At 44.9% G+C, this 25,976-nt stretch overlaps 1 long non-coding RNA gene across 1 annotated transcript in view; it reads left to right on the forward strand.

The window, feature by feature from the left end:
• The first annotated feature begins 2,272 nt into the window (after positions 1 to 2,272).
• The window catches only part of LOC135238486 (uncharacterized), a 44,870-nt gene continuing 21,166 nt past the window's right edge, over positions 2,273 to 25,976 (forward strand). Inside the window, exon 1 of the long non-coding RNA XR_010325129.1 lies at positions 2,273 to 2,640. This is a non-coding gene — a long non-coding RNA (uncharacterized LOC135238486). The remainder of the gene's footprint in view (positions 2,641 to 25,976) is intronic.

Consider the following 25,976-nt stretch of genomic DNA (forward strand, 5'->3'; position numbering starts at 1 on the left):
GGTGTGGCATTTGCAGTGGGCATCTGTTGGTGTTGTCTGTCTGCACGAGAACCAAAGAAGTGCCAATGCCTGTAAAGCAGGCCTTCATGGGGTTGAAAAATCTGAATACATCGATCAGAGACACGGCCAAACCTTTCGTCCAAAAAGTCAAAATGACTTAAAAAAAAAAAAAAAAAAACTGAAGTAGAACCAAGTTCATTTTTTACCAGCACATAACCAAATCACATAAATCACAGAACAACCAATCACACAGCTTACAGCAACATAAGACACATAACAATTTGAAACAACAACCACACACACAGTTTAAAGCAAATTATAACACAGTACAAAACAAAGATAGTCTTAATGCTTTTGTGGGCCTCCGGGCCCCTCTAACTGTCATAGTAAGAACACATTTCTGTTCGTACGCTTGTTTTAAAATCACGGTGGAATGGAAGATGGCGGTTGTGTCTGGAGCCGATTCTCGTGTCCGTATCCCGGACCATCCTCGGGCTGCCGTTCAGATGTGTGTTGCCACGGAAACGGCTGTGTTTCAGCTCGGTGGGCAGTACCTGTACGCACAGACACCTTTGCTGTCAGGATGACGGATGGTGTTGCAGGTAGATCTAGATTGTTCCCTCAGGGGTGTCAGCTGACCTCCTGGGACTCGTGTAGGGTAAAAATATTCAGATTTTAGGCGTGGCAGGTGACAGGGTGGAACCACAGATACACTGTGCCCCAGTCCTCTGTAACAAAAAAAAATCTTTTTAAAATTGAACACTTGAAATGATAGAAGAAGCATTTCTGGTGTGTATCAAACACTCATAGTGCTATGACCATTTCAGCCAACCATTTTTACCATGCCTTATTCTGAGAAATATTTTTAAAGATTTGGCTCCACACAACGATAAAATCTTCTCTTCATCTCCTTCAGGTCAGAAGAAGCTTCCAGGCAGAGCCTTTAATGTTTCCATCGTGTGGTTTTGCACTTTGACAGAAACACTTATTGAGCTAAAATGTCCTTATGCAACAGCTATTTACCTCAGGTGCTCTCTTCAAAGCAACCTTCAAATAACAGTCTCCAGCATTCCTCTGGGCCAATCAGCTGCTTAATAGTTTGTCAAGGAGCAGCTGATATATAGACTGCCAGTGTTTTGAGCCAATTTGCATTCAGTAATATAGGGTCTGGTCTTCTGTCCCTTGGCAACCGAGCCTTTGAGGCTGTGGGTAAGAGCATCCTGCTAAATGACTGAAATATTAATGTGATGTAAATGTACACATTTGTGTCTTTCTCGCTGGTTCAGCATTGTTTCTGCAAAAGTCAGATTTTTAAAAAAAGGAATACTGATTTTAAGCTTGTAAAAAAAAGTAGCCGTGTGTCTGGGGAGTTTGTGCGCAGATCGGAAGGTTTGAAAGGCCATTGAGAAGTGTTTTTTTTTTTTCAAAAGATGAATTGCACATAAACATTTAGCCCCAATATTAATAAAGGTCTTCCTTTCGTATTGTCATTTGGAAGAATGGGCATGTAATGGGAAACGTGGAGACACAACATTGATCTAAACGTGAAGGGTTCTGGAGGTTCTGTAGGGGTTTATAGCAGTGAAAGGTTCTAGAGGTTCTGTAGGGGTTTATAGCAGTGAAGGGTTCTGGAGGTTCTGTAGGGGTTTATAGCAGTGAAGGGTTCTGGACGTTCTGTAGGGGTTTTATAGCAGTGAAGGGTTCTGGAGGTTCTGTAGGGGTTTATAGCAGTGAAGGGTTCAGGAGGTTCTGTAGGGGTTTTATAGCAGTGAAGGGTTCTGGAGGTTCTGTAGGGGTTTATAGCAGTGAAGGGTTCAGGAGGTTCTGTAGGGGTTTTATAGCAGTGAAGGGTTCTGTAGGGGGTTTATAGCAGTGAAGGGTTCTGGAGGTTTTGAAACAGTGTGGACCATAGTTCATTGGCTTTGTTTGGGAATACTGATACCCTTAGAAAGCAAGTCATCACTTAAAGGTACCGAGTGATCCTCTTCTGATGTAGACATATTTCCAGCAGAGAGGGATTTCATGACAACAGCACCCAAAGTCACAGTGTGATGTCACATAATCAAATGTGAAAAGATGATGTAATACCATGTACAGTGTTCTAATTAAATAATTCACATGCACCTGCATAAATCTGTGATATTATCACCCTCTCGTTTAAACTCAATTTTAATTAAAAAATAATAATAATTTAGAAAATCAAAATGTATGCACCGGCCCTTTAAGTGGCACTGAACATATAGACAGGAAAGGGAGGAGGGTAATTGGAAAGAGGGAGACATTTCTTTTTTTGAGGGCAACTGGAATAAGTAAAAGGATATAAGAGATCCAGACAGCAATACATGGTTAGATCCAGAAGGAGGCGGTAATGCAACTAAAAAGGATGCCAACTGCCATGAAACACCAAAGAAGAAGGAGAAGAAGAAGAAGAAGAAGAAGAAGAAGAAGAAGAGGGTAATTGGGATCACCTGATCATGGAATGCAAATGGTGGCCGTCTTTGTTTGGTTTAAGAAGGTATTGGCAGGTCTTAAAAAAGCCACCAAAAAGAGCTCTAAATGAGGTTTAATTTCTCATTAATGATCTTATCTGGATAATCAATGCCTTTGCCAATGTTCTTTGTCGACACGTCTGAAAAAGAGGTGAGTTTTAAATGTTTTTTCCAATGAACTGCTTGGGTATCCAGACTTTGGTGGGATTGTCAGGACATTTTTTTGTGGATGTTTTGTGGATTAATTTTGGTGACTATTGAGGAATGCATTTCCTTATTTTTTTGTGTTAAAGGTCTTGGATTTTCTTGGAATGTAATTTAGTAGCCATGGACTTTTATGCTAAATCTGGGACATTATTAATTCATAAAAGTCTCCTTAGTATTGTTAATATCAGTTATTTGTGGACACGTAAGGGCACGGAACACTTCTCAGTTCAGTTATTTCCTGCTAATGGGTTTGAATTGGTTGTAAAAGAGCTTGAATTGTCCCCAGTGGTTTGAGGAGCATGACGACGACCTTATCCAAAATGTCACGGCCTTCTCAGTCTCGAGATCTGACCCCATCGAGCATTTGGGGAACGCGCTAGAATGACATCTGCGGTGGCCTTTTCCATTTTCATCAACTGGGCATGAGCTGATGGATTTCCTCACAGAGGAGATACTCCTCCTGCGGAATTGCAGATGCTGGTAGAATCTGTGTGGTGCACACATGCTGTACTGTCCACAGGCTCTCTCTAACTGCAAGTGACCTGGCATTGGACGCTTCCATTGTTTGGTTCACGACCTGTTTACCACTGTTTTGGTACTATTCCATCTGAAACCTGCAGGGCTTTTTACTGTAAATATCACCCTTCCTGTTTCTTAAGTGTTTGGTTATAGATAAATTTCAGCAGTGTGTGGTTGTGGGTAAATCTTACCAGTGTTTGGCTGCAGGTGAATCTCACTAGTAGATAACCTGTAGGTAAATCTCAGCAGTGTGTGGTTGTGGGTAAATCTCAGCAGTGTTCGGCTGTAGGTGAATCTCACTAGTAGATAACCTGTAGGTAAATCTCAGCAGTGTGTGGTTGTGGGTGAATCTCAGCAGTGTTTGGTTGTGGGTAAATCTCAGCAGTGTTCGGCTGTAGGTGAATCTCAGCAGTGTGTGGTTGTGGGTAAATCTCAGCAGTGTTCGGCCGTAGGTGAATCTCAGCAGTAGATTTACCCTCAGCTATGCTTTCGTGTCCCAGACGTTGAGACAGCAGTAAGCTCTGACAGCCGCCGATACAGCTGTGCCCAGCGCTGTCTGATCAGCCCCCCCCCCAGTGCCACGCACAAAGAAATTAGCTGTTTATTTTGAACTCCCAATAGCTCCCAAACTATTGAATTTTTCAAACTGTTAATAAAGCAAAGCATTCATCCGAGTAAAAGTACACAATATCAAAACAGCAAAAATGTGCTGACACTTTAATTTATGCGTGACTGTGTCCTCAGTAAAGCACATGGCCGATAATGATATGGTTACTGCAGCCTTTTGAGTATTTTTATTTTATGCAACCTTTTTACGTCTCTCAAGATGCCTAGGGGTAGTAGGGAGTACGTAACATATATATTGAAATAAAGTGTCCGGGTGAAAAGGTGTTAAGCACGTTTAGTGTAAATAATCAGGTCAGACAAAGTTGCAGGTGATATTAAAGGTTTTATTATTATAAGTGAAGTGAAGTGATATTTACATTTGGACAAGTTTACACAAAACAAAGACACAACTAGGTCACAAGGCCAAGGGACATGGATGTAGCCAAATAAATGAAATCAAAACCAAACCGCGCTAGAACAAAAGATATTCTGACTACCTAAGCATAACAAAAGACTGTCTAACTACTCTTACAAAAAAAAAAAAATACACAGTTGGCAACCACCCCTTTTCTAATGTGTCTATACAAGTTTCCTTCTGCGTGTAGCACCGGTGTATAGAGGCCTCTGTCTTACCTGCCCCAGGGCCTGAACCACACACAGACTACCACACATACACAAGCAGGGGAAACGTTTACACGCACACACACGTCTCAAAATCTCTACCGCACATACACAACCACACAGTGAAAACGAACACCTATACCAGCCTTCTCAACCTGTTGAAGTTAAGCAGGGCAAGGCTTGGTTAGTACTGAAGCTAAGCAGGACTGGGCTTGGTTAGTGCTGATGCGAAGCGGGGCTGGGCTTGGTTAGTACTGAAGCAAACGTACACACACACACACACACACACACAGGACTGATCATGAGTAGCCACTTTCTTTATCCTTTTTATGAAGTCACTGCAGCTTCATCTCTCTCCTGTCCTGGCAGATTATCGCATTGCTAGAATCAAAGCAAGACTGTGGAGTTCCTTTTTTGTTCAGATAATGCTGAGTTTGTCATTTTGATGGATGGAAATTGATGGTGTTGCTGACTGACTAAATGTAAGGAGTAAAAACTGTCTCCCCCAAAAGGAAATCATCCACTTGTCCCATTAGATCCCTTTTGAAGGCTACTGTGCCAGATTCTCCTCCTCATTTCATATAATTCGCTTGAAGTTTCAGTCCAGTAAAACTATTTGAATAGGTACCATGCACATAACAATGTTTGGGTTAACTGGGGGCAAATGCGCATTGGAATGGAAGCAGATTTGACACTCCCTGTGTTGGCTGTGTGGGGGAGATTTGATGCTCCTCTGTGAGTGTGTTGTGTAGTTGCTCTGTGAGTGTGTTGTGTAGTTGCTCTGTGAGTGTGCTGTATGGTTGCTCTGTGAGTGTGCTGTGTAGTTGCTCTGTGAGTGTGCTGTGTAGTTGCTCTGTGAGTGTGCTGTATGGTTGCTCTGTGCTGTGTAGTTGCTCTGTGAGTGTGCTGTGTAGTTGCTCTGTGCTGTGTGCTGTATGGTTTCTCTGTGAGTGTGCTGTGTAGTTGCTCTGTGAGTGTGCTGTATGGTTGCTCTGTGACTGTGCTGTGTAGTTGCTCTGTGAGTGTGTTGTATGGTTGCTCTGTACTGTGTAGTTGCTCTGTGAGTGTGCTGTGTAGTTGCTCTGTGATTGTGCTGTATGGTTGCTCTGTGAGTGTGCTGTATGGTTGCTCTGTGCTGTGTAGTTGCTCTGTGAGTGTGCTGTATGGTTTCTCTGTGAGTGTGCTGTGTAGTTGCTCTGTGTGTGCTGTATGGTTTCTCTGTGAGTGTGCTGTGTAGTTGCTCTGTGAGTGTGCTGTGTAGTTGCTCTGTGAGTGTGCTGTATGGTTTCTCTTTGAGTGTGCTGTGTAGTTGCTCTGTGAGTGTGCTGTATGGTTTCTCTGTGAGTGTGCTGTGTAGTTGCTCTGTGAGTGTGCTGTATGGTTTCTCTGTGAGTGTGCTGTGTAGTTGCTCTGTGAGTGTGCTGTATGTTTGCACTGAGAGTGTGCTGTGTAGTTGCTCTGTGAGTGTGCTGTATGTTTGCTCTGAAAGTGTGCTGTGTAGTTGCTCTGTGAGTGTGCTGTATGTTTGCTCTGAGAGTGTGCTGTGTAGTTGCTCTGTGAGTGTGCTGTATGTTTGCTCTGTGAGTGTGCTGTATGTTTGCTCTGAGAGTGTGCTGTATGTCTGGGCCCTTCCTGAGTTTTCCTCCTCAGGTCCATTTAGTTTCTGAAGGCCAGGGGCCAGGGATTCTCTCTCACCACATGTCTTACTGTCCGCTGCCAACGCAGCATAGGAGTGTGTGCGTTTGTCTCAGTCTGTCTCTCTACATGTGTTTGTGTCTTCTGCTAATTTCCTTGATACGTTTGATGAGGGTGAGATGATGTTGTGTTAGACACATTTGTGACAAAGCTGACGTCTCCAGCATTGAAAATGTTTTTAATGCTATGTTCAGCAACATTCATTAGGTTTCAATCAGTGGCTGACTGAGCCCAGATGGCATGGATATAAATATGTTGTCTGACATTAGTTTCATGCACTTAAGCCTAATTGATGCGCTTCCCGGTGTGGGCATCAGGTAAATAAAAGAAATTCCAATTCATTTCAGACAATCAAATCTTTTCATAAATACAAAATCGACAATCTAACCCTAAAGTAAGCCTTTTAAGAGACATTCACAAATGCTTGCATAGAAAATTCCAGAAGAAAATCGGGGACAAATCTCAGGCGAATCCACCCCAAAAGTAAGCATAGTTTTAAAATGTCGTGGAATAAACATTATTATTGTGGGCCATGAAAATAAGTTATGGGGAAAATCTTCAGTGGGAATTCCTAGCCTTTCAAAGCAAAGACATTTATTAGCTGTCAATATAGATTATTGTTATTGAGGCCTGAATGTAGTTGAAATCTACATTTTTAGGAGAAGTTCTAGTTTCAAGCAGAGACCAATGCAATTAGGTTATGTTGTATGGAAAATATTTTGCCTGAAGGTGGAGAATACAACTGGCTCTCAACCATTCTCTTCCCCCTTCTTGCAATGGCATAAAATGTGGATGTTCCTTTATGAATTTTTTTTTTTTTTGGGTGCTTAAACATCTGCTGCGGTGGATTTTTGAGTGCTGATAACTGCTGTTGCCATCTGGGTAATCTGAACCTTGCATCTGGGCCTGGAGTTTCTTGGGGTTTGGTGTGCACAGAATATGACATTTTTGTCTTATAGCTCATCTGGCATTTTTACATTTTTATCCCTGGCTTTCTGGGAGCTGTCTTTTGGTTTTTCTTATTTGATCTTGGTGTTCTTAGAACTATCTTGGGTGGAATAAGCTCTAGTTTGGTATTTTGCTTCATTAATTTCTTTTGCAACTGTTACATGTCCATGTCTGTTGTTTAAGGTAGTTCACCTTTTTTTAAGCGTTGAATATTGTTGTAACTTAATACATTTCTTTCATTTTAATCTGGTTGTGTGTTGTGCATTTTGATAATGGTTGATGCAACAGGTTTCTCTGCCTATCAACAAAATTTGGCCATTTAAATGCTAATTAATATCTTCAATAATAATTACCCAATTAAATAAAATAAATATTTTATATGTTGGATAAGTGAGAAGTTTTAATTGTACACTTGTTGGGTATTCAGAGTACCGGATGCTAAGCGAGATTCAGAAGATAGACCTGTTTTACTCGGTTCTCTCTGTCCTGACGCATCCTTCCATGACTCCAAATTCAAACTGAAAAAAGAGTTTATTCACTTTCTCATTCCTTACCTTGTAATGAATTGATATTTCAGTGTGTCTTTTTTAATATTGAAACCAGTCCAGCAAATTTAATATTTTATGTATTTCGATTTATTTGCCTATTTGTTATTTCATTTTGGACAAGGTTACAACATTTTGGCTGTCTGTGGTTGTGTCACACAAGGGATATATAAGGGTCATAAATGGCAAACACTGAGAATTCACAACAGGCTTATTAAAATAAAGACAAATACTTTATTCTACATCTACAAATCTGCTATTGCAACTCACAGGGCAGTTTTATTTTATATGTTTTAAACCGTAATATGAAGTTGTTTTGTTATTGACAATCTCATAAATTAGAGCTCTTTACAAAAACTAAAATAAAAATTTACCTTGGAACAGGACCAAATTAATATTTAAACACCCGAAAAAAATATGGGATTGAAAACGATACAGAGCAGTGATAAGAGCAGCAGTGTGGAGCAGTGTTCAGTGCAGCAGTATGGAGGAGTGATCAGAGCAGCAGTGTGGAGCAGTGATCAGGGCAGCAGTGTGGAGCAGTGATCAGAGCAGCAGTGTGGAGCAGTGATCAGAGCAGCAGTGATTAGAGCAGCAGTGTGGAGCAGTGATCAGAGCAGCAGTGATTAGAGCAGCAGTGTGGAGCAGTGATCAGAGCAGCAATGTGGAGCAGTGGTCAGACAGCAGCGTGAGCAGGTCAGAGCAGCGGTGGGCAGCGCATGGAGCAGTGATCAGAGCAGCAGTGTGGAGCAGTGATCAGAGCAGCAGTGTGGAGCAGTGATCAGGCAGGGTGGAGCATGATCAGAGCAGCAGTGTGGAGCAGTGATCAGAGCAGCAGTGATTAGAGCAGCAGTGTGGAGCAGTGATCAGAGCAGCAATGTGGAGCAGTGGTCAGAGCAGCAGCGTGGAGCAGTGGTCAGAGCAGCAGTGGTCGGAGCAGCAGCATGGAGCAGTGATCAGAGCAGCAGTGTGGAGCAGTGGTCGGAGCAGCAGTGTGGAGCAGTGGTCGGAGCAGCAGTGTGGAGCAGTGATTAGAGCAGCAGTGTGGAGCAGTGATTAGAGCAGCAGTGTGGAGCAGTGATCAGAGCAGCAATGTGGAGCAGTGGTCAGAGCAGCAGTGGTCGGAGCAGCAGCGTGGAACAGTGATCAGAGCAGCAGTGTGGAGCAGTGGTCGGAGCAGCAGTGATCAGAGCAGCCGTGTGGAGCAGTGGTTAGAGCAGCAGTGTGGAGCAGTGGTCAGAGCAGCAGTGTGGAGCAGTGGTCAGAGCAGCCGTGTGGAGCAGTGGTTAGAGCAGCAGTGTGAAGCAGTGGTCAGAGCAGCAGTGTGGAGACGTGGTCAGAGCAGCAGTGTGGAGCAGTGGTCAGAGCATCGTGTCTATGATAACTCGGCCTGCAGTGTAGGATCACCATTATGATTCTTTATATCTGACTCCAGGGTTAAGGTCTCAAATCCCAGGTGAGATTACATCTGGCTGATGATATTTTCTTGTTGAATTTCTGAAAAGCAGATGGAATGGCTCTCAAACGCAGCAGCCAAATGAGTCTCAGGCTTTGAGTGTGCTGGATGTGGGCAAGAGGGAGCGGAGAAAGTGCTCTGCTTCAGACTGACTGCACAACGTGGAGGGGGTCCGAGATGGCAGAGAGTAACAGTGCAGTACTCTGGGAACAGATGCGCCTTATTGCCAGCATTGCCTCAGACAGAGCTGTGCCTCTGAGAGCTGCGTGTAGAGACAGACTGACTGAGAGGGCGTTGCGCTGCTCATCAAACCAGGCCAGAGGGCGTGGAGGCTCCACCGAAGCAGCATTAAAACCTGGCTTCTGTGTGCTTACCAGGGCAATTAACTGCCTGTTAGATACCCGCCCAGCCTCCCAAACGTCTCCTCACTCGCGCCGAGGCCCATCCGCCTCCCTTTCTGCGGACCGGAGCGAAATCTCGTCCTGCTGCGGGGTCTCCCGACTCCTCCTGCGCTCTACAAAATGTCTGAGCTTGTCCGGCACTGCGGGGGCCGTGTTGGACTTTCAGGGCCAAAAGCTGTGTTTTTTGTTTTTGTTATTTTCTTGGTGAGCTGTCAGACATCAGTCAGATGGAAAAGTGAGTGGGCTGTTGTCTTGCAGAAGGCACTCACTGAGGACGATACTAGGCTAAAAGCTAGCCTCAGTACTGCCGGGCTTAAAGCTAAGTGTGCGCAGCCTGGATGCCGCTGGGCTTAAAGCTAAGTGTGCGCAGCCTGGATGCCGCTAGGCTTAAAGCTAAGTGTGCGCAGCCTCATTGTCATTATAAACAGGGGCAGTTTCAATAAAACGCGAAGCTAGACGCTCACTGGCCATTTTCTCTCCCTCTCCAGTCAAAATAATGAGACTGGTCGTGCAGTTTGGGACAGACAGCCACTCATTCTCATACTACCAGTGATACTACCAGTCATACACTCCTCTTTGGCTCTGCAGCCAACCAGCTGAGCTGCACATAACCAGCTGCCTACAGGGGGCGCTGTTGGGCAATTAGACAAGGATGATGTGACTGAGTGCCTCCCTCTTCTCTGGGCAGCTCCACTTCCGTGTGTGGTGCCCTCTGAGTTGCCTCTGTTATTGCAGTGACAAGTAATGTCTTTCCGTTACTCTATGAACCCATTTACCTCTCTTTCTTCCTCTGTCTCTCTGTCTCTCATAAGCTCGATTTGGCACAAGAAGTGAACAGGAGTGCTTTGCCAAAGCATTTTAGAGCAACAAAATCACAAGCCAACACGGCGCGCAAAGCCTAAAAGCGCATATTATTTCCTCCTAATTACAAACCCTTCCCTTAATTGATCAGACAAAATTACAGAAAAATTGTGTATGAATAAATCCTAGAATGTTTATTGATTGACTCCACTAAAAAGGTCATTTTCAGAGTGACACGTAATTAAGATGTAAAGCATGTGAAAGATCACTCGGTGAGCCCCCCCTCCATCTCAGACTCTGAAATTCAGACACTCCAGGCTTGGTTTCCTTTCTCCCCAATATTCCCATTGATTCGGTTTGACTCGTTGAAATATTAAATATATTTTTAGAATAACTCTCTCTTCTGTTGTGAGATCTTTCACCATGCGGGAGAGGGTGTAAATATCCTTCCAGTCCTGTGTGGCTTAATGAGTTCTGTCTGCATAGCCATGGTGTCTGCAGCACACTCTCTCTCTCTCTCTCTCTGTCCTCTCTCTCTCGCTCTCTCTCTCTCTGTTTCTCTCTCTCTCTCTCTCTCTCACTCACTCTCTCTGATAAAATAATAGTAATGATAATGTAACAATAACTACAAAAACAGCAACAATGGTAAATAAATATGTCCCTCTCTCTCTCTAACTCTCAGGCTGTTTATGATCAGACTGTCCCTCCAGCACACCTGACTGTGCACAGATACTCCAGTGGTTTGTAGACTTTACTGGATGATAGCAGACTGGTTTGTAAACTCTTACCTGGATGATAGCAGATTGGTTTGTAAACTCTTACCTGGATGATAGCAGATTGTTTTGGCTGCACCGTCCCTGCATTCCAGAGAGTAATTTGTTTTTTTGTTTTTTTTTAACCCACACTGTCGAGTGTGTGCTAGTGCATTAATAGGGAAGCAGCATCCGCACTAGTGGACTCCACCGGGTCTGACTCCAGGTTTTATTTGAAACTGAAATGTCACAGGGCATGATTTAAATAATTTAAATATTTTCCTGTAACCTGGTTCTTATACACAGTAAAAATGTCCTGGGTTAATTCAACTCTAACAAAGTGCTTAGGAGTCTAATAGGAACCATAAGTACTCTGTAAGGTTCGAATTAGCACTGGACATGAAATGCTGTGTTAATGGAAGTAATTCTGCCAGGGCTGCTTACTCGCCAGGAATTAATTCCAGGTCAGTAAAAATATACTTCACGGACTGTGCTTAACTCCTGATACACAAGTGGGGATATCAACAACCAGTGTCTAGGGCTATGACAAACTCTCTGTGGGACTATGGCACACAACCTCTCCCTCTATGGGGACTATGGCACACAACCTCTCCCTCTATGGGGACTATGGCCACAACCTCTCCCTCTTGGGGGACTATGGCACCAACCTCTCCCCTCTATGGGGACTATGGCACACAACCTCTCCCCTCTATGGGGGACTATGGCACACAACCTCTCCCCTCTATGGGGGACTATGGCACACAACCTCTCCCTCTGGACTATGCACACACTCTCTCTCATGGGGGACTATGGCACACAACCTCTCCCCTCTATGGGGGACTATGGCACACAACCTCTCCCCTCTATGGGGGACTATGGCACACAACCTCTCCCCTCTATGGGGGACTATGGCACACAACCTCTCTCCTCTGTGGGGGACTATGGCACACAACCTCTCCCCTCTATGGGGGACTATGGACACACCCTCCCCTTATGGACTATGCACACAACCTCTCCCCTCTTTGGGGGACTATGGCACACAACCTCTCCCCTCTTTGGGGGACTATGGCACACAACCTCTCCCCTCTATGGGGGACTATGGCACACAACCTCTCCCCTCTTTCGGGGACTTTATAATATGACCGTTCCTCAGAAAGAGAGTGGAGGAGACTGCTTCTCTAAAATCTATGAAGTGTGCAAAAAATGTTTTGTTCTTTGATCTTTATTTTCTGAAATTAAGGGCAGCTGAGCTCTTTATTACTTTAAAATGTTGTCTTGCTGTTCCTATATATTTTCCACAGGCGAACCAACACACAATGACGCCGTGTGTCGAACAGAGAGCTTGGAGGAGAAAAGGTTCTGTGTCTGCAGCCTGTTAGCCACATTGTATTGCAGAGACAGTCCTGGCAGGGCCTGTTTCTAAGGTCTTTGATTTAATATTTTCTTTCATTTTTTACTTTTTATTTTTATTTTATTTTTTTTTACATTTCAGGAATATTACTGAGTATATTATGGAGCACGATGCCCCGGCAGCATCATGCCATATGTCGGAATGATAACCATGGTTACGAAGGAGGATGTACATAAAAACAGCTCTGCTTTCTGTTACAATGGGGACAATTTTACCTAAGTTAAAAAAAAAATTAAAAAAAGAGAATCCTCAGCAAAAGTGCCAGTTGGTTGCAGGGAGGTAGTGGTCAGACGTGTCATTTGGTAAATCAGTCAAATGAAAATATGCAGTGAATATCATTGGCCTGGTCTCCTCACCGGATATTCTTTCAGCCAATCGTTGTCAAATGTTGTGGATAAGCGCTCAGAAGAATACTATACTCCCATTTTAGCTGCAAACAAAACTGCATGCGTGCAAAGTGTGAAAATGAGGCTGGAGCTCTGAGGTACAGTCATTGTCAGTAGAGGCTGCCAGCTAGGAGGAGATGCTGGGAAATGGCCATCCTTAGTTTCTTTGACCTGATTGATGGAAACTGGTGCCTTGGACAGCATAACCATGGACATTCACCTACAGACGGCACAGCTGAGGCTGAATATATAGCGAATCACTGCTGAGATTTACCTACAACCAAACACTACTGAGATTTACCTGCAGCCACAGACTGCTGAGATTTCCCTACAGCCACAGATTTACTTGCATCCAATTTCTGCTGAAATCCAGCTGCAGAGAGCTGAGGGTGGTTGAGGATGAGGATGATTGGTGATGAGGATGATTGGTGATGAGGATGGCTGGTGATTGGTACTCAGGACAGGTGTGGTTTGTTTTCTCTGTTCTTGGCCCTTTATACCAGCCTGACCCACTGCCCCTTTGGGAGATACTCAGTCTTCTGCCCTAATGCATCCTGCCGATTAGTCCAAATTTACACAGTGAAGTTTCTTCAGTTAGCTCTTCCATTTTTCCCCACTTTCCATGTGTGTTTTTGCCCTTTTCAATGAGGGCAAAAAAAGCCATTATTCAAAGTTCATTTTTTTGTGGCACAGAATGTTCTACCCAAGCTCCTGTCTCTCAGGACCTCACGGAGTGGTTCTGCGCTCTCTCAGACACACGGTGGGGTTCTGCGGGAGAGCTAGTACTCTCATTCTCCTCTGCTGCTCACAGCACTAACCAACCAATCAGGCTCCTCCACTGCTCACAGCGCTACCCGTCCCATCAGGCTCCACCATTTCTAACAACACAAACCGTCCAGTCAGGCTTTAAATGGCTGTGTCTCTGGGCTCTGGGGGACAGGAGAGGTTTATACAGGCATTTGTTTGTCTGTGCATGTGTGTGTGTGTGCGTGCATATGTGAGTCCATATGTGTGAGTATGTGTATGGGTGTGCGTGTGCTCGTGCGTGTGCATGTGCCAGATGAAGCACTGAAGGAAACAGGAAGTGCTGTGTGGTTAGTTTGCCAGCAGAATGTAGTCTCTCACTCTTTCTTCCTCTTCTCTCTCTCTCTCCTCCTCCTTCTCTCTCTCTCTCTCTCTCTCTTTCTCTATGCTGCTGTTGTTCTGATGCTGTTCTGTTCACTGTTCATCCGGAGGCCAGGTGAATATGTCTGCTTGTAAAAGCTGGGGGTTAAATGTATTATTCATGAGGACAAAGCAAGCTGGACTCTGCAGCCGAGAGCGGTTGGCCGAAGCCTCGGACGTTAGCCATTAGTGGAGATGCAGTGTGAATGCAGTGGGGATGGGCAGTGGGAATGGGCAGTGGGGAAGCAGTGGGATGGGCAGTGGGATGGGCAGTGGGGAGTGCAGTGGGACGCAGTGGGAAGCAGGGGAAGTGGCAGAGGAGCAGTGGGGATGCAGTGGGGACGCAGGGGATGCAGTGGGGATGGGCAGGGATGGTGGAACAGTGGGAATGCAGTGGGGACGCAGTGGGGATGCAGTGGGGATGCAGTGGGAGATGCAGGATGAGGGAGGGCAGTGGGGATGGCAGGTGGGGATGCAGTGGGGATGGGCAGTGGGAATGCAGTGGGGATGGGCAGTGGGAGCATGGGATGCAGGGAGCGGGATGGGCAGTGGGGATGCAGTGGGGATGGGCAGTGGGAATGCAGTGGGCGATAGGCAGTGGGGATGGGCAGTGGGACAGTGGGGAGCAGTGAATGCAGTGGGGATGGGCAGTGGGAACGCAGTGGGAATGCAGTGGGGACGCAGTGGGGATGGGCAGTGGGAACGCAGTGGGGATGGGCAGTGGGAATGCAGTGGGGATGGGCAGTGGGAATGCAGTGGGGATGGGCAGTGGGAATGCAGCGGGGACGCAGTGGAAATGCAGTGGGGATGCAGTGGGGATGGGCAGTGGGAATGCAGTGGGGACGCAGTAGGAATGCAGTGGGGATGGGCAGTGGGAATGCAGTGGGATGGGCAGTGGGAATGCAGCGGGGATGGGCAGTGGGAATGCAGTGGAGATGGGCAGTGGGAATGCAATGGGGATGGGCAGTGGGAATGCAGCGGGGATGGGCAGTGGGAATGCAGCGGGGATGGGCAGTGGGATGCAGTGGAATGCAGGGGATGCATGGGATGGCAGTGGGAATGCAGGGATGGGCATGGAATGCAGCGGGGATGGGCAGTGGGATGCAGTGGATGGCAGTGGGAATGCATGGGATGCAGTGGGAATGCAGCGGGATGGGCAGTGGGAATGCAGTGGGGATGGCAGTGGGAATGCAGTGGGGATGGGCAGTGGGAATGCAGCGGGGATGGGCAGTGGGAATGCAGTGGGAATGCAGTGGAGCAGTGGGATGCAGTGGGAATGCAGCGGGGAGCATGGGATGCAGGGGATGCAGTGGAATGCAGGGGGATGCAGTGGGAATGCAGTGGGTATGGGCAGTGGTAATGCAGCGGGTTGCAGTGGGAATGCAGTGGTAATGCAGCGGGTTGCAGTGGGAATGCAGTGGGAATGCAGTGGGGATGGGCAGTGGGAATGCAGCGGGGATGCAGTGGGAATGCAGCGGGGATGCAGTGGGAATGCAGTGGGAATGCAGCGGGGATGGGCAGTGGGGATGCAGTGGGAATGCAGTGGGGATGGGCAGTGGGAATGCAGCGGGGATGCAGTGGGAATTCAGCGGGGATGCAGTGGGAATGCAGTGGGAAGGCCTGAGATCTCCGTTTATGCCTTTAAAGGTTTCCCCTGCCATCCGAACACAGCTGATGCATTTACCCGCTGTGGCTCGTTCCCTCACAAACAAGCAAAGTGTAGCGGCTGCAGAGAGAGGCTCTTTAAGTCCGGGGCTGCGGGTTTGATTCTTAAATGGGGCACTGCTCCTGCACCCAAGATGTTTGTGCTGAACTCGTGGCCGTCAATATCCGACTATATAAATGGATTAAATGTAAGAAGCCCTGAATGACGGCTTTCTTAATGTAAATTTAAGTGGATTGTAAGATGGAGGACCACTTAAACTATTATGGAAATGGATACTGTGTGTAAGCCATGTTCAGCACATGGAGTCAGTGAGCGTCCATTGTGTAATGGTATCAGTATGTATAAGACTATAATAGTTAGGGAGCTGTGCTTTCAGCTCAGTTTTAGGTTCAATTTCCTGCTGCCGTTGTATTTTTTGCGTAAGGTAATTAACCCTCCTGTTATGTTGCGGGTCAAATTGACCCTTTTTAAAGTTTGTAAAAAAGTAACTTTTTATTGTAAAAATACTTAAGAATTATTTTGATATGAAACTTTTACTGGTTAATTAGTGTAATCACATTGTTAAAAGAATGGTTCATTAATGTATTTAAACCCTGTTAGGGGATTTGCAGTAATCATTTTGCTGTACCTAAAAAATTAACAGAACAGGAGGGTTAATCTGAATTGCTCCGGTAAAAATACTCATCTGTATAAACGGATTGTGTGTGAAAATGCAATCTGTAAATTGCTCTTGATAAGAGTAATTGCTATGCGTTAAAATTTGAATATAAGACATGCTATATCAAAGGCTTATTAACCATAATAAATGTGTTCGCTACTTAACTCCTATGACAGAAAAAAAAGTTTGTTTATTAAAATTTAAGTGCATTGACTGACAAGAACATGGTGCTGTGAAAAAATTTTCAAAAACATTTAAATTTTATTGAATGTCTCTCTTAGTGTAGGATTCAGCAGTAGTATATATGGTTCTTGAGATCAAGATCAGAGATTCATGTCCCTTACAGGGCTTAGGAGGATTTTTCCTGGTTTGTTCCTGCAAACCTCTTCATGGTGAAGTCTGCTGGTTGCCAGATTGGCACAGCTGTCATAGATGTATTTGCACATTCTCACTCACAGCAGATTGTGTGCATTACTGTCCAGCTGCCGATGTTCGCTCTGAGCCAACGAAGACAGACGTTCTCCGGGCGAGTGTATTTCTGACTGATATCCATGTGCGTACGTGTGAATCAACTGTGGCTTGGATAACAGAATCACACTCATGATTTTTGTTTGTTTCAAATGGTGAATTTATATCTGTTTGCGCTATTATTCTGTAATCTGTTAACAAAAAAAAAAATGATTCTTGATTGTGCCATTTATTCCAGAAGCCTGGTTTGGGGAAAGAAAAAAAAGGACAGATTACAGGGGGGTTTTCTTCAGAGGACCAACACACCCCCTACCCCCGACCCCTGACCCCCGACCCCGTCTTTTTATTTGAGGCAGTGTTAGTGTTGGTCTCTGTAGGTGAGTTTGAGGTGTTAGTGTTGGTCTCTGTAGGTGAGTTTGGGGTGTTAGTGTTGGTCTCTGTAGGTGAGTTTGGGGTGTTAGTGTTGGTCTCTGTAGGTGAGTTTGGGGTGTTAGTGTTGGTCTCTGTAGGTGAGTTTGGGGTGTTAGTGTTGGTCTCTGTAGGTGAGTTTGGGGTGTTAGTGTTGGTCTCTGTAGGTGAGTTTGGGGTGTTAGTGTTGATACTCTGTGTGATTTTGGCAGGTGTTAATTTTGGTTCTGTAATGTGAGTTTGGGGTGATTATTTGAAGTCCTGGTTGAGGTGAGTTGGGGTGTTAGTGTTGGTACTCTTAGGTGAGTTTGGTGTTATGTTTTTGAGGAGTGTTGTAGTGTTGGTCTCTGTAGGTGAGTTTGGGGTGTTAGTTTTGGTCTCTGTAGGTGAGTTTGGGGTGTTAGTGTTAGTCTCTGTAGGTGATTTTGGGGTGTTAGTGTTGGTCTCTGTAGGTGAGTTTGGGGTGTTAGTGTTGGTCTCTGTAGGTGAGTTTGGGGTGTTAGTTTCGGTCTCTGTAGGGGAGTTTGGGGTGTTAGTGTTGGTCTCTGTAGGTGAGTTTGGGGTGTTGGTCTCTAGGTCAGTTTGGGGTGTTAGTGTTAGTGGAAGTGGAGTGCAAATAAACCAGAATAACTGGCTTACAACAAGAACTGGGGTGTGTCCCATTACTCTTCACTCCTCCCCTCCTGTCCCCCACTACCACTCCTCTCCTCCTTTCCTCCACTCCCCCACTACCACTCCTCTCCTCCCCTCCTGTCCTCCACTCCCCCACTACCACTCCTCTCCTCCCCTCCTGTCCTCCACTCCCCCACTACCACTCCTCTCCTCCCCTCCTGTCCTCCACTCCCCCACTACCACTCCTCTCCAAGCCGGAAGTATGTGGAGGAAAGGAGGGGAGGAGATTAGTCTGAAGCTGCTTCGCCAAAACAGTTTTGTGCACTTCCCTCATCTCCTCCGATATTAGGACACTGGAGGGAAGGAGGGAGGAGGGAGGGAAGGAGGACACACAGAACGGTTTCTGGGGCATGGAGGAGAGGAGGTGGTAGTGGAGGAAATGAGGATGCATTTTTTGAATATTGGGACGCACCCGTGGAGTGCAGATAAACAGGAATCACAGTGTATGTACTCTTTGAGCCCTAAGGTGATTTTGGTATTTGTAAAAAACTGAACACAGTGATAGAGTAAAAATGTTTTTGTAATAGATAACCACTCATGATGCCCCCCATTTTGTTCACAAGACTTGCCCCTATCCAGTAATGATAAGCTTAGGTCTGGATATTATATGAATTAGCTGGTAGGCCCTATTATTTGAGAAAACAAAATCCTCTTTGCCTCCTGAAAAATATGTTCACTTGAGTATATCTCCAAAAGAAAAAGTTCAGGTATAGCATCTTGAATTACAGAAATATCATAGGACGGAGTGTAGCACAGTGGGTAAGGAACTGGGCTTGTAACCGAAAGGTCACAGGTTCGATTCCCGGGTAGGACACTGCCGTTGTACCCTTGAGCAAGGTACTTAACCGAAATTGCTTCAGTATATATCCAGCTGTATAAATGGATACAATGTTAAAATGCTATGTAAAAGTTGTGTAAGTCGCTCTAGATAAGAGCGTCTGCTAAATGCCTGTAATGTAATGTAATCATAGAGCCATGTAAATATGACATACCATTGCTTTATAATGTATAAAAATATCTGTAGAGCACCTGGTGCAAATATACTCAGAGAGATTACTATTGTAGTACTATTTTCTTTCTTTTTTCCCATAAGCTGATTTAAGATGTTTTAATCAGCTATGCTCTTCTCTTTTAGATACTGTTGCTCCTTTTAAAACCCAGTTAAAGTCAACTATTAAAGCACTCCCTTGATTAATGATGATATTCATAGCCATAAAATAGCATGTAGGAAGATTCGGCGCAAATTGAAATCCAGTTAACTCCAAGTCCATTGCTTACAGATGAAGAAATTACTTGCATCCAACAATTAGAAAGTAAAAGTTGCAAGAGACCAAAACTTTCCTCAGTTAATTTCTGCAAACCCACACAATTCCAGATTTTCTTTTAAAACCATCGATCGGCTCATAAACCCTGCTACCCCTACGGCTTCTGCTTCATCTGTAGCTGATTGTGAGTAGTTTTATCCTTCTTTGTTAATAAGACTGACCACAGCAGAGCTAACTTTACTCCTCTTTTCTGTGCTATGAACCTTACGTGCCCTTGTCCAGTTCCTTTGCCCACTACAGGCCAATCTCCCTGCAAGCTCTCATAGAGTCACATATGAGACCTTCCTCCAGTCCCCTTGATATCATCCCAACCAAACTTCTTTTTAAGTTATGGAGGCGATTGGCCCCAGTTTGCTCTCTTTAACAGCTCTCTCTCTTTTGGATGAGCCCCAAATTATTTTAAAATGGCTTGTGTTCAGCCTCTGTTGAAAAGAGCCATTGCATGAAATCTTAGAACCAGATTTCTATGTTGTGTTTTATTTCTAAAATTTTGTAAAAGTCTATTTCAGAGCATGTCTTAGAGATACCTAAAAAGCAAGAATATCTTCTAGAATTTTCAGTCTGGTTTTTGCCGGCTGCGCAGCACTGAAACGACCCGTCCTAGGGTTACTAACGATTTTTGATGGCTGCTGATGGAGACATTTCTGTGCTGCTTGGCCTTAGTGCGGCCATTGACACCATTGAGCATGCAATCCTAATTAGCAGACTAAGACTGTGGGTTGCTATCTCTGGTACTGCGCTAAACTGGTTCTCTTCCTAGTCAAACAGGAATTTTTTGTGTCAGTTGGTGACTGTACAGTAGGTCATCAACTTCAGTGATCACGAGGTGTACCTCAGGGCTCAATTCTTGGACCAGTATTTTTTTTATATATATGCTACTCCTAAGTCATATTGTCCATTGTCATATTATCTCCTATCACTGCTATGCAGATGACACACAGCTGTGCCTCTGTAAAGCCAAATTATATAAATAAGTTAGCTACTTTACTTATCAAAACAGTTTAACTTGTATCCATTCCTAGGTACCCTTCTCCAAACATAGTCTACATCTAAGAATTGAAATATAATCTTTGATTGTAGTCTGAATTTTCAACAACATATTAACAAAACTGGTTCGAGGATGTTTTTACCAAATTAGGAAAATTTCTAAAATGAAAGCATTTTTGTCTTTTAGGAAGTTCTCATGCCTTCCCCGTCGCGCTATGGCTCAGCTGCAAACTGTACAGGATCCCGCCGCTAGGCTACTGCCCAGGAGTAAGCATTTTTCCTATACCACCCCAATCCGGGCTTCTCTGTACTGCTTGCCTGTTGCTTTTGGAGTCAATTTTCAAGTTTTATGAATTACTTACAAGCCTTACATGGTTTGGTCCCCAATTATATTTGTGAACTTTTAACTCCTTATTGTCCCCAGAGGCCTCTCAGTTCTGCCAGCCTTGGGCTTTTGGCTGTTCCACAGTCCAGATTAAAATCTAGAGGTGATCAAGGTGATCTGCTGATAAAGTCTCTGCTTAAGCCTAAAAAAACCTTCTTTTTTTTTTTTTTACACAAAACTGCCTTCTGCAATGTCTGATAGCTAGTTGCTGTACTTCTCCTTTTAATTGTTCAGTCTTAACGCTACTGTTTTTTTATATCTTACTTTTACTGTGTTTAGTTCTTTGTTTTATTCTTTGTTTTAATATAGCCGTTTTCATCTATATTCTATATATGCTGTTTTATTTGTTGTTTGTTCTTCCCTTTTATTGCACCCCCTGTGTTGTAATTTTAAACCTTATTTTTATCTGCTTTGGAATGCACTTTGTGCTCCATGCTTAAAAGGTCCTATTTAAAAAAAATTATTATTTTAAAATTAGACAACAAGCTATTGAATCATGACACGATCTGCTTCGAAAGTAAAAGTGAAATGTCTATGCAATGAACATTTTGAGAGTAAGTTGGTTTTGTATCTCCAGAAAAACAATAGTTGCAATGGTAAATATAGTGGTGGAATATATAAATAGCTAGCAACGTTTGTATTGTGTTACCGAAAAAAACAACAACACATAACCCTATTGGAAGCATCAATTTCTGCCCTGACCCTATCTGTGAAAACTGAATAAAATAAAATAAATATTCTGATAAAATCTGCCATTTCATTGACCCTTCCACCGCAGTGTTCCAGTGTTGGAGGGATCACTGAAAGGCAGTACCCCTGAATGTGGGTTTAGTTGGCCGTTAATTAGAACATGTTGATGTTAGTGGTATTGTAACAACGGGCATTTCAGTCTATCACAGCTCATCTAGTTGCACACAGTTACGCTGTTTTACTGCAAGAATGCTTATAATCACCCCACATATATATCATATATAGTCATGTGATTATATCTGTAATTGTTTACTGTAAGAATACCTCCCCTCCCCCCCCCCCCCACTTGCAATGATTTTGAAGGTCTTTCTCGCTTGAAAATACCTTTGTTGTATTGTAGCAAAGCTGGCATTTTCAAAGCGAACCTTTCGATAGATCCGGTATTTTGAATCCTTGAAAGCCTCTCGTCCCACTATTTCTCCTGGGCCCCAGGGGGGGGGCAGGATCATACCACCCTGGGGAGGGGGGGGGCAATGGGGGAGTCATACCACCGGGCGGACATACAGCGGGGGGGGAGAGGGGGGGATAGGGGGGGGCAGGATCATGCCAGCCTCTCCACACTTCCAGCGCTGGGGGAGAGATCCTTAAATGGTTTTAAATTGGTAAAGCACTGTTCAGTAATGTGTACATTAATTAAGCTGTGTAACTGCACAGGTGCCACATCCACTTCATGCAAATCAGGGCTGAGAGAAGGGTAAAAAATAATCTACCTCAAATGATTAAAGGCTGCCATGAATTAAAAATGAAGGTTGATAGAAAATTATCACAAATTTAACAGGAAACCTTCATTAAATTAACTTAATTTGCTTTGGAACACAGCCATATTCTTATGAGAGAACTAATGTGAACCTGTTCAGCAGATTTTTTTTTTTAGAGACTGGAAACGTATCGGCCTGGCGGTTGGATGATTTTAAGCATTTTAAACATTTAATTCTGCACCTGACACCTGTATCAGCATGGAGATTAATCATCTGTGTAATGTATGTACTAATCTACTGTTTGGAGAAACCAATATTTTCTAATGCTTTAATAATTAAATATATGTCAAATGTATTTTTGTCTCAATGCAATAACCAGTATTAGGTTATTGCATTGGGAGAGAAATACATTGCACGTGTAATAAAGCCGTTCTGTCCCGTGGGCGTGTTCTACATCACGCATGTCCTGCTTTGTGCTTATTGCTACATTGCCCCCTGAACCTGTAGCTGCTTCCTTTAGCTCTCAGGACTGAGCTGGACCCCCTCTCCCACACCCACCACCACCCCCCCCACTGCTGGGGCTCCCTTCTGTCTGAAAGCTAATTGGATGATTGTCATTGATTGGCTGGAGAACTCACTCAGCCTCGGTCCTGGGTCTAAATCAGTCCCTGATTGGAAGGGATGAATGAGAACCAGCAGCCCCCCCCCTCCCCCCAGGGTGTGATCTGAGTGTCCTGGCTTTATTCACATTGTGAGTGAGGGACTCTCTTCATGAGCGTATCTATGAGTGCATTGGGAGCAGTCTAATGGAGCGCCTGCTATTCAGCGTGGACAACGATCTGGAGAATGTATCCCATTCCCTCACGGAACATTGAGCGGGGGATTCCGGACTGTTGGCACGCTCACAGGCACTGTCCTTCACTCCGTTTTATTTATGAAATATTAGAAAAATTGAAAGATTTGGGGGGGGGGGGGGGGAAAAATTCCTGGGATTTCTGTAGCGTTGCCTGCTGGGTTTCTTGTGTATCCTCGGAAGGCCAGGATTCAAACCAACTGTCTTTTGTCTTCTGAGCAGGGTGGAAGGGGGGATGGGGGGGGTTCGTGTTTCCCCCTTCAGTATGATTAATATTCCTGCTTTATAGCTCTGTTACATTACTGTAGCTTACACAGAATCAGCGAGATGTGACCATGTGATTTTGAGAGCGCCCGCTAGCTCAAGAGACACTTCTGCCACGCAGAACAGGAGGAGAAACACATCTTCACCACTTGGAGGGATCCACCAGGAGACCACCAGGCAGGAAAAAAAAACAGAAATGAGGGAGAAAACAAGAGAGATGCCGAGTATGTGTGAGAGTGTCTCTTACTGCAGAGTTAAACCATGACAATTAAAACCACAAATTAGCAGGACGCACTTTGAAGCTTTATGCAGAATCAGTGGGATGCTGTCATGTGATTTTGTGAGGGTCGGAATATTTGCTGACCTGTACGCAGGGTGTCCATCAGACAGATTGACAGATGAACTGGAATGGAGGCTGTGCGTTGGACTGGTCTCCTGTGCAGGGCCCGTGGGCTACAGTACATCGCGAGCAGCACCGCTCAATACCGATGCTGTTGCACAGCATCAATATTATAGCATAATACAGTAAACAGGATCAGAGCGAGCCTCCCGAGGCAGACACCACTTCTGTTTCTGCAAACCGAAACTGGCGAGACTTCAAACGGAATTTGACGGAACAGAGGTTGTCGTCGTTTCGCCGTTTTACGAGACACGGGAACTCTTGTTTGCATTTCCAAAACGCGGTTTCCGTCTTCGGAGAGGCACAAAGACGGCGAGCCGCGCGGCTCTTAATTCGCCGGGAGACGGCGGCTGTTAGCCAGGTCCGCGTCGGCGCGGCGCCCGTTCCCGCCGCAGAAACGCTAACGAGGAAATGAAAGCGGGAGAGAGGGGGAGCGGGGAGGAGAGGGGGAGCGGGGGAGAGGGGGAGCGGGGAGGAGAGACGGAGAAATAATTATTTCGGTTCGGGGGAACTCTGCTTTAATCCTGTTTTGTAGAAACATAAATGGAGGAGTGTGGAGGCATGCGTGAGCGGGAGGGAAATGAAATAAACGGGTGAAGCAGAGAAGGAGGGTGAAATAAACCACAAACCACACTGTGCATCTTACACACTCCAGCACAAACCACACTGTGCATCTTACACACTCCAGCACAAACCACACTGTGCATCTTACACACTCCAGCACAAACCACACTGTGCATCTTACACACTCCAGCACAAACCACGCTGTGCATCTTACACACTCCAGCACAAACCACGCTGTGCATCTTACACACTCCAGCACAAACCACACTGTGTGCATCTTACACACTCCAGCACAAACCACACTGTGCATCTTACACACTCCAGCACAAACCACGCTGTCATTTACCTCCTGCACAACCACACTGCATCTTACCCTCACACAACCACACGTGCACTACACTCCGCACAAACCACACTGTGTGCATCTTACACACTCCAGACAACCACACTGTGCATCTTACACACTCCCGCACAACCAACTGTGCATCTTACACACTCCAGCACAAACCACACTGTGCATCTTACACATCAGCACAACACCTGCATCTTACACTCTCCAGCACAAACCACACTGTGCATCTTACACACTCCAGCACAAACCACACTGTGCATCTTACACACTCCAGCACAAACCACACTGTGCATCTTACACACTCCAGCACAAACCACACTGTGCATCTTACACACTCCAGCACAAACCACACTGTGCATCTTACACACTCCAGCACAAACCACACTGTGCATCTTACACTCCTGCACACAACACACTGTGCATCTACAACCACACAAACCACACTGTGCATCTTACACACTCCAGCACAAACCACACTGTGCATCTTACACTCTCCAGCACAAACCACACTGTGCATCTTACCCCTCCTGCACACACACTGTGCATCTTACACACTCCAGCACAAACCACACTGTGCATCTTACACACTCCAGCACAAACCACATTGTGCATCTTACACACTCCAGCACAAACCACACTGTGCATCTTACACACTCCAGCACAAACCACACTGTGCATCTTACACACTCCAGCACAAACCACACTGTGCATCTTACACACTCCAGCACAAACCACACTGTTTGCATTTTACACACCCCAGCACAGTCTGCCTCTACATAGAGATCTTGCCTTAGATATCCACTAGGACAAAAAAATGGTTATGAGAGAACACAAAAAAGGGTATTATGAGCAAGAGAGACTTTTTAAATCAACTTTATTGCACAGTGCAACCATAACAATTAACCATAAATTAGCAGAACACAAAAACAACAAAGAAGTTCAAACCACAAAAAGCTGAAGAAAACCACAATAAAAATTGATTAATTTAACAGAAACATTTCTCCAGGCCCCCAAATCCACACAAAACCGTGCACATTGTTATCAGCTTTTTGTCAGAATACCAGTTCCACTAACAGCCTTCCTTTAATTAAACTGCTAAGAGCACTCTCAGCGTGGAACGGGCCGCACACCTTGGCCCTTATTACTCCTGATGCCTCTGATGGCTGTCTCTGCGCTCGGAAGTGCTGGGCGCCACTTGGCCCATCGTTAGATGCTGCAGTTTGGGCCATAAATTAAAGGTTAATGAGGAAATCCTGCACCGGACTCCATGATCGCTAACTAGCGTAGTTACCATTTCACACGGCTTAATCGTCTCCTAATTACACACAAACACACAAACACACACACACACACACACACACAAGCATACATGCGCATACGCACACACATACATGCATACACATACCCACATGCACACACACATACACACATACATGCACACACATGCATGCAGACATACACACACAAGCACACATGCAAATGCCTAAATACACACACACACACGCATACACATATACATGCACAC

The sequence above is a fragment of the Anguilla rostrata genome, chromosome 1 (genome assembly GCF_018555375.3).
Source record: "Anguilla rostrata isolate EN2019 chromosome 1, ASM1855537v3, whole genome shotgun sequence".
NCBI lineage: Eukaryota > Metazoa > Chordata > Actinopteri > Anguilliformes > Anguillidae > Anguilla > Anguilla rostrata.